Source organism: Hydra viridissima, unplaced genomic scaffold, assembly GCF_058129835.1.
Source record: "Hydra viridissima isolate aposymbiotic clone 2 unplaced genomic scaffold, HvirCarnegie_v1 scaffold_17, whole genome shotgun sequence".
Classification (NCBI taxonomy): Eukaryota; Metazoa; Cnidaria; class Hydrozoa; order Anthoathecata; family Hydridae; genus Hydra; species Hydra viridissima.
In genome coordinates this window covers 2,107,116-2,117,325 of record NW_028324316.1, presented here as the reverse complement: position 1 = coordinate 2,117,325, position 10,210 = coordinate 2,107,116, and positions in this window count along the sequence as shown.

Genomic DNA, 10,210 nt, shown 5'->3' with positions numbered 1-10,210 from the left:
TCTACTTCAGGACTTAAAAATAAACTGATTTAGTCATGGGCGCCGGCAGGATTTTTTACAAGGGGGGCAAAATAAAATTCAACAGTGATATTTCAAAAATTACATAAACGGATCAATTAATCAAGTCATTTTATTAGACCAGTGACAAAAGAAAATTAAATAAAATGTAAAAAAAAACAACATAAGAATTAAATCATTGTTATTCAGTAAATAGAAATTGTAGTCGTCTGCGTTCACTGCCAAACTTATTTACAATTTGTTCCATAAATTCAGATTTTCTGGAGCGTATTTTTTCACGATGCACGCTCACCATGCAAAGCCCAGACAAACGCTCATAATGCTAATGCTAAATTATACTTAATAATCCTAATTATATAATAATATAATGATTAGTTAAAAAACGTTAAATGATTTATTAAATACAAATTAAACATATTCCAAAAAACAAAACAAAAATTAAAATACAACAGTTTAATGCAAACTAATCAAATTAAATTTATATAATCATAGCAGCCGAGAGAAATTTTGGGCCCTGGGGAAATTTTCTTAAGGGGCCCTCATTATGATCAATTACATACCCAGGACCAAAAGAAGCGTGCTCTGGTCATTGAAAATTAAAAATAAAAGTTAATTAAATCTTTTAAAAGTCAAAACTATTTAAATCTTTTAAAAATTGTTTTAAAAAATTATTCGTACACACACGGGGCCTCGGGAATCTTCCCCGCCCACTCCCCTCCCCCCCCCCTTCGGCGGCCATCTATATAATTATAATAATTAACATTTAGCTAGCAAAAAACACAAGGTAATAGTATTACTAAAATGAATATAACACAATAAATTGGAAAAAAAAATAAATAGAAATACAAAACAAACAAGAAACATTTTGCCAACAAAAAAAAAAAACAACAGCATAAAAAAGTAAATGAAACTGACACACTAAAAAATAATTTAAAAAATTTGATTACTGCATCCAATTCTTTCTTCGTTAGTTCGAAGTTTATTTGTTTGCGTAAGAGCTTTGTAATTGTAATTTGATTTCTTTTTTTTTATTATTATTATTTCCTTTATTTTCCTTTTTTTTTTCTTCTCTTCTTTTTGGTTTCTATACTTCTCCTTTATCTATTATTTTTTTCTATTCATTCCTTTTTTATTTTTCTATGATGTTTTTCTATCATTTTTTTTTAAACTTTCATTCAAACATCTTTTTTTTAAAATATAAAATATGCCTTTATAAAAAACATTCCGCCATCGTGGAAGTTATTGCATTTGATAGTAATATTTCATTTAAACTGGAGTCATTTACATTACGGTGAGTAAACTATAAATGAGTTAAATTGATGAGATATCGAAATAAAATCTTTTAACAGTTAAAAGAAATTATGTGAATATTAAAATTTGCTATTTTGCTTTTCCAGGGGGGGGGGGGGGGGCAACTGCCCCCACTTGCCCCTGCCTGCCGGCTCCCATGGATTTAGTTGTTAAAAACATATAAATTGTTAATTTAAAAAGCTAATACAGTATAATCTCTCTAATTCGAATCTCTTTAGTTCGAAAACCTCCATAATTCGATTAAATGTAAAGTCACCGTGAAATGTGCAAAAGAAAAGTCAACTTTCTATAATTCAAAAATCTCTTAAATTCGAACTTTTATTTTTCCCCATAAAATTCGAGAGATTGTACTGCATCGTCATATCTCGTTATGCATCGTTTTGTATCGTAATAATTAAAAAAATAATATAAACATTTCGATAAATCGCTAAAATATCAGTAATAATTAAAAAGTTATAACGATACTTTTACCGAGACTCCTTATTATACCGATACGATACATAAAAAATCTCGTTATTTTATTCCAATAACAGATTATTTTTGGACGAGTATCGGTACATAACGCAGGCGTGGGTCTAGCTTTTTAATGAAGTTAGTCAAGAAATGTTAACGCTTCTAGGTATAGAGAGGGGCGGGGGCGGGGGCGGGAGCGTAACTTGGCCTAAAGTTACGCTAACGAACGATGAAAAAAACCTCTAGTTAAATGAACTTAATAATTTTTTGGACTCTCCTTTGCCGAATAAACGGGCCAAGTTAGGCACAAAAATGGTTTGTTTAGCTTGAACTGAAGTTACGCTACTGAAGGATAAAAAGAAAAGAATTTAATAAGAATTTATACGATTTCGAAACCTCGTCAGCCAAATAAACGGGCCAGGTTAGGCGCACCTAATATGGTCCGAAGTTGCGCTACCAATAGCAAAATTAGAATCCACTTTACAAATATTTCTTAAATTCGGAGACGGTAAAAAACGAGCCGGTAAAAAACTTTATACTTATAAAAATTTCTTAGATATCGCTAATTTACACCCAAAAAATCACAAAAAAATTGAAGGATGTATTTTTTTAAAATTAGAAAGCTTTTTAATTAAAAATTGTTTACCAAAAAAGTTGTTAGTCGACGCGCCTAACAAGACAAACCCTAAACCCGCCCCTGTAACGATACGAGATTTCTCGTATCGTTATGTGAATCTCATTTGATTCCGATAAAAAAATAACGATACGCAGACCCTTAGTCGTAATCATTCCAATAACACTTTTTTTTCCGATATCATATCGGTATGATAACGATATGGAAATGAAACGATACGCAGACCCTTATATTTCAGTGTTTGCGGCCTTTAGTAATTTCCCCAAAATATATACTCCTTAAGTATTTATCGAAACATAATTTCTCCCCAGTCTTTTTTTTAACAAGTAAATCAGAATTCAATCAAATGCTCCCTACTTATGAGAAAAAAAATTTCACGGAACTACAGGGAGAATATTTAAAGTTTTACATACTCCTAAGCGAAGTATCGATGATCGTTTTATTAACAGACTTTTTTTTTCATTAGAATCAATCAACTTTCTGACAAAAAAATATTTTTTTAAATAAAAAAGATCAAAGTATTTGTAATTTGTACATGCAAAGGAGTTTAAAAAATGTAGCTTAAAAAAACTTTTGATTTTAGGAATCTTTGAAGATATCTAAGAAACTACCATAATTTTAAATCAATTCTAAAAGGTTATAAAAACTAGATACTTTAAGCTTTATGAATGCAGTTAACTTAAAGGATATTTTTTATTTGATATAACGGGATCCAATGCAACCTGTCCATGAATTTGGTGAAAGCTGAGAAAAGATTATTTGCTAATCTTAAAATGATTTGCATGTTTTGGTAGAATTGAGAACATTTGATAGAAATAAAGAAAAATCAAGAGGTGTGAAGTTTTAAATCATATAAAGAAAGTCAAGCTACACCCACCTTCTGCTAAACCCACCTTCAGTACTTCAGGTACTGAAGCAAAAAGTTACAAAACGGCCACAATGTTGTAATTGATCAGGTAAAAAAACATATAGTAAAAACATATAGTAAAAACATATAGTATGAATAAACTAGAAAATTAACACTGAAGTTATGAAGAAGAAAAAACAAATGCTTAAATCATCAGGTGCAATTGTTGTAAGTAAGATTTGGTTAGATTTAATGTTTTTTACGATGAGCAAGAAACCAGTATTGAGAAAACAAATGGCTTTTACTGGCATTGCTGTTTTGCTATATTTTATTTCAATTTGAAAATAATTTTTAATGAAAACAAAATTGTATCAAGTTGTTGTATTAAACTTGAATGATGCTAGTGAATCAAGGATCATAAATTATATTGAATTAATTGACAACCAATGAAAATAAGAGTTACTTTTTGTACTGGACAACTGGAAAAGTTAGAATATACTTTTTAAACTCTTCGGGAAAAATACAGCAAAACATTTAAGAAAAATTGTTATAAGAAACAAGCTTATTTCATAAACAGTTTTTGAAAAAAATTGATTTCGGTTTCAATAGCAACACTGAGTCATTAAAAAAAAAAATTTGTTAAAAATAAACTCCTTGGAAAAAAAAAAAAATGTAACTCTGCTGTTTTTCCCATAGATTTAAGCCTTAAAGACGCATTGTCATTAAAAGAACAAGGTAAAGATGTGAAGCTGTAAATCCGTTGTGGAAAATGCTGGAACGATTAACGACGTTATAGTGTTAATAATTTAATAGTTTTTACCAGTTAAAAATAAAAAAACTGCAAACATGTGTGAGAGATTTTTTATGACGATTTTTGAGTGAGATTTTTGGAAAGCTATCCGATATGAACGAGAAAATTTGTAAAGGCAGCTTTTTGTTTGGAGAGAAGGTTATTGTCGTTTAAACGTTTTTTTTTTTTTTTTGCGAGAAAACTACAAGCTAAGCGTGCAATGGAACCAAGTATGAATATATTTGATATGTTTGAAACGTATGATGGCACTACGGATGCTGCTGTCTGAATATAACGAACGAAAGTGATTCTAAATATTCAGAATCTAAAGCTAGAACTACTTTTTCAGATTGTTCTCAGAAAAGCTGCTGATGCATTATTGGATCTTTTAACTGCAAAAGATTAAAAAAATGTGATAGAAGTTAAGGGTATCTTATTAACAGCATTCTCTGTAGATGCCTACACTGCATACGAACTTTTTACAAAACGAAAATTAATTTACAGAGAAAAAGCTGATGTATTTTTAGCTGACTTAAGACGATTGGCCTATCTGGCTAAATTTTCAAAACGGTCTGCGTTTGGAATTTATCGTAGGTTTGCCAAAAGTTTTATTATCAAGATTTTGAGCCGTGACGGACCTGATTGATATTATGTTACCCTATTAAGAGTTGCTTTGAGCCGTGTAGATGTGACTGACAGTGATGCTATTGACGCTATATCTTGACACCATCCCATAAAAACATCTTTAGTGTGTTGCAACTCCAAAGGTTTTCACCACCATGCAAAAAACTGTTTACTTGCAAATAACTTGTCTCCAAAAAAGATCTTTTGATGTTTTAGATGTGGTCAGTGACAGGATAGATGGCCGTTTTACAAAGAAGTGTTCAAAGAACCAAATAAAGAGGAACTTTTACGCTGACCGAAGTGACCTATAAGTGAAAAATGTACGGTTGGTTTGCGATAGAGAAACTGACAAATTCAAAGAACTTTACTATATTGAATTTGAATATCAGAAATCTTAAAGTGCTATTAAATTTGACGGTGCACAGTTTGGTAATAGAAACCTTGTGCTAATGCTTCACCTCCTAGAGATGGAAGAGGTAGAAAGGACATGATGGTGGCAATTGAGGTGGTATCAATATGATGGATTTAGGAGTGGTAAAAGCCAATCTAAAAGAGGCAGTGGAGATAGATGGAACCGTGGAGATGGAAAGTTGCAAGTCGTTTGTTAACCTGATAGAAATGGAATCGCGGAAAGAAACCACAGTGCGATTAAAAGAATAACAAAACGATTAAAATCTCAATACCAGAACCGGTGTATTGGTACAATGTTTCAGCCGTTAAAGTTGGTGTAAGTCCCTGAGAAAAAATATACAGCTATCAAATCGGTGTTAAAGGATTGAGAAAAGAGAACCTTCCAGCAAAAAATGACATGGACAAAAGATTTCGAATATGTGATAAAGTTTGGTTAAAACAACCAAATGCAAAGTACCATGCTAGGTGGCAGCCAGCTACAATAACAATTGAACAGCGAACAAGAAGTGAACAGCTTTCCACTTCATGTGGAACACATTAGACTTTGAATTACGTACTGAATAGCAAATTAACGCGAAAAACAATGAATAGCAAATTAAACTGAAAGTGAACCCCAAGTAATCTAGGTGCATTTGTGACGGAGTGCTCAGGAACGTCGGCTTTAAAATACTTCGATTGCTATTTGTATGATCTGTAAGGATAATACAAATAAAGTAAGTATAAATGAACGAGAAAATGTGTAAAGTTGATGTTTTCGTTTGAAGAGAAGATTATTGCCATTTTACTGATGTGTTTGTTGCTAGTAAACTATACAAAATCATTTTAACTGGTTACTTGCGAGGTCTATTTTCCATGTAGTAAAAAGTAGAAATTTTAGACATCAATTTTAATCTAAAGATTTTTCAATTCAAAATATTTTTAAAAATTTAATTTGTGCAAAATACTCAAACATGACCCTAATCTAAAAAATTCATAAAATAATTTGCATTTAATTACAATTACTTAATGAATACCTTTCTAATGATCCCTCGATGACTTTTGTGACATTTCTTAATCATATTTATGCTTATATTTCTAAACACCATCTGGTGTATTAATACATTTGTGTGACATTGGAAATGGTGGTATCCAATTTCTGAATAGCCAATTTAGACTTTGATAGATTAAATTTGATATTAGATAGAAAAAAATGCCAATCCTCCGAATTGCCTTAAGCAGGGCATAATTGAAAGTTACTGGGCACTTGTAACAGAAATCTTGTTGAAAAGCAACAAATCAGTGAAAGATAACGAAGAATTGAAGCAAAAATGGAAAGCCGCATCAAAAAAGGTCACTGAGATTAAGATCTAGGTCATGATGTCACCTAATCTCAAAAAAATTTGATTACTTTCTAAGCGTCTTTTGAAATCTATTTAAACTGATTAACAACCTTAAATGATACAATAAACTTCGATATAAAAAAATTTGAAATTAATTCATTAAGCATTTCTAGAGTTATTGCTAATAATATCAGACCGGAAAGTTTTGAGCCCAATCAATAAAAAACTTTTCACATAATTAAGTTGTAAAAAACTTGACAAAGTCAAAAGTTGTACTTTAGATACCACCAGTCAATATGTTAGCCATTAAAGCTCACTGATCTGGAGAGTCTAAAGATTTATGGAGAGTATGAATAATTGCAATAATGAAATCATAGCTCATAAGTGACCGAATTTGCTTGTTAAGATATCTCAGGTAAAAAATAGCAATGACATTGGTGACATAAATACAATCAATATCTGCTCATCTAAATTTTGAAAATCGTTTTAAATCTTTTAAAAATAAATTTATGCATTAAAAAAAATCAGTTAAAATTCGAAAGAGAACATAAACAGATAATGTTTAGATTAAGACTGCCTTTGATCATTTGTTAAAATATTTTTTTGCCATACTTTCGTCTAATATTTATTATATCATTTTTTAATTTCCACTCTTAATTTGATTCTAGTTAATAAGATAATTAAAAAAGTATCAATATTTAAATTTGCAAGTTAAAATTTTTTTTAAAAAAATTTCATGTAAATAAAATAAAAAGATATATACAAATTTAGTATTACTTTTCAACATCAAGCAACAATTTTTTTCTTATAAACCTATTGGTAAATGTAAAATTTTTAAAAATAAGAATTAATTTATCTTTTTTTGTATCAACTTTCGGGAGGATCCTTTAGTCCATCATAATTGGTAAATTCCAGTATTATAATCAGCTTATAGTTATCATCTAGTTGCAATCCAAAGTTCTTTCTGTTAAAAGGTCTGTTTAAGGATGTAGTCTTTAACATTTACCCACCCAAAGTCTCCAACATTTTTTAAGTGATTACAAAACTTCAACGAAAAAAATAATTATGAAACTTTTTAAACCAATTGGGCTAAATGAAATATTGAAAGTTGATGTATTTATATTTGTTCCTTTCCTCGGACAAAAAACTTATTTACTATGTTACTTTCTTATTCTTCAATGTAAGGGTAAAAACCAGATTAGATAGAATTAAACAGAGCATTAAAGTAAAACAAGAGCACCAATGATGCACCACAAACGCTTTATGAAAAAAAGACAAATTGATCGATAAATAGACAACCATGTTTTAAACACCTTCAAATAGTCTGATATCTCTACACTTCTTTAATTGCTTTTCATGTAAAAAGGCAGGTTTAGCGGTTTCATTCGAATCTTATTTTTTACTAAAGAGGATTTTCAATTGCTACGTTTATGCAATCAACGTTTTATGCGTTTAATAAAAAGTTGTTATAAACCTTTCTATTACTAAGTAATTAATATACTCACTCACTATTTTCGATAAGTAACTTTTCAAAAATTCGATTTTTCGAAAAGTTATACCTCTTAGATTTTGTTCTTCTTGCAGTACATGTCTGATGTCATAAATAATTAGCTGTATCCCTGGTATTTTCGGCAAAAGAAGTTAAACGTACATGACCTACTCGTACAGTTTTGTTGGCCTTGTTCCTCGCTTCAATGGCATTCTCAGACAAAGAACCTATTGGGTATTTAAAATATTTAATAAAAGAAACACCATGAACTACCATTCTATGCACAGACTGTGATATTGGAATGGCTTTTAAAAACTGATCTTTAGAAATGAGACTAAACAAACATTCAGATTTCTACTTGAAAACTTTTACATCCGGTCTTGTGGTTGTACTATTCATATTAATGACCTGGTCCCTAAATAGTTTGATCATATTGGTATTCAAATTTGAAATTCTTCCAGTCACAGATGGATTATTAAAGAATTTTCGTGCAACATTGCCAGTATTAGATGTACCACTTCCCTTTCTGACAAAAGATACCCTTATTTTAATTGTATTTTGAATAACTGCTGGAATTTTTTTTTGTTTTCAATAAATTCTTTTTGCTGGAATTTTTCTTCTTTGTTTCACTGCTGGAAGTTTGCAAGCAGTATTGAAGACCCACTCCATGCTGTATATCCACAAAAGAAGACTGCAAATTCCCAGTTTCAATTTATTCTTGTCTACATTTTTTATCTTCATTCCAAATGGTTTCCAAATTAAACTCCTTAGGACTTGCTTGACATACATGACAGCACTGAGATGCTATATTTTTTTAAGCATTTTTAATGCCACAGCATTAAGTGTTTTACCATCATTTATTGTTGTATAAATAGTTGACAAACTTGAAATTATAACAAAAGTATTATCATGAAGTGTAAACTTAATATTCTCTGAAGACAAAATTTCATTTTGTAAATGTTCTAACTTCTTTTGAATAAAACTAGAAGTCACTTTGGCAAAAAAAACATAAGATGACAGCTTGCATCTGGACTATTTAGATTACAATTTTTCCATATTATCTTTTTTCCACTTCAAATCTCCAACAGTACAAATACTATAATATACACAGTGGAATCATCCACACCTCTTTTCATAACTGCTGCATTTTAAAACTCAGATTGGTCACTCTGACCATCACCTCCCAATTTGCAAATAATGTATATGTTATCACGTTCCTCCTGTGTTAAAACTTTAATAGAACTATCTTCATTCTCCAAAAGATACTCAAACACCCTAGAAACTAAAAGTTTAATTATATTGAAGAGACTACATTTTACTTCAGTTTCTGAATATTCCACCTGCTCTGGATATGTCAATTTTTTGTATTTTTTTAACTTGGTTAAATCTGCTCATGTCTGTTAGTCTCAAATTGCAAAAAGTATGCAATAATAAATTTGGACCATATAAAGTAGACCTGGGTGCAGTAAAGTGATTAGATGCAAACCTTTTTACAACATGTTGAAGTTTTTCCGGTTTTTTTTCCTGAAGATTATCAATTCTTTTACGTTTCATCCTGCTCACAAGTTTTAAAAAAGATTTTCTAGGTTTTGGAGCACAAGGTACAGTAAATATACCTGCTTCAGGTGTTCCCATTGTTACAGTATTTCTCCTAAAACATGTATAAAATGTGTGTGCATATATATATATATATATATATATATATATATATATATATATATATATATATATATATATATATATATATATATATATATATATATATAATACTTTACTTTCCCGATAAGTCATATTCGTAGGTACTTAGACTTAACAAACATAGTATATAGGTTTAATATTAAAAAGCGATAGGGATATATTTGGGCCATGATCGGTATATCCAATGGGGTTGCCCGATATGTTTCCATCTAGAAACCAATGCCAAAAACCGTTGGGATTCCGATGGGAAAATCTAGTGGGACCCAATTGCCATACCATTCGGGTCCCAATGTTTCCCCAAAAGGTTAGGTTCACTGGGTTCTTACTTGGATTTCTATACTGTCCAAATATTATACTTCTCTATTTTATTATTACTATGGATTCTCTCTAATGACAAGAGTTTACGCATATATATTGATGCAAGAGCTTGCTTGTTGTTATATCTTTGTTTAAGCACATTTAATGCGGTCTTGAAATTTTTGTTTGCCAAGGTAAGTCTATTTATAGAGACAGGTCGCTAAAGTAAGTTACGTAAATAAGTCATTTTTTGGAAGTCAGATCAATCATCTTTAAGATTTATTGCACAGTTAAAGCTCTCTATAAATGTTACTCTTTC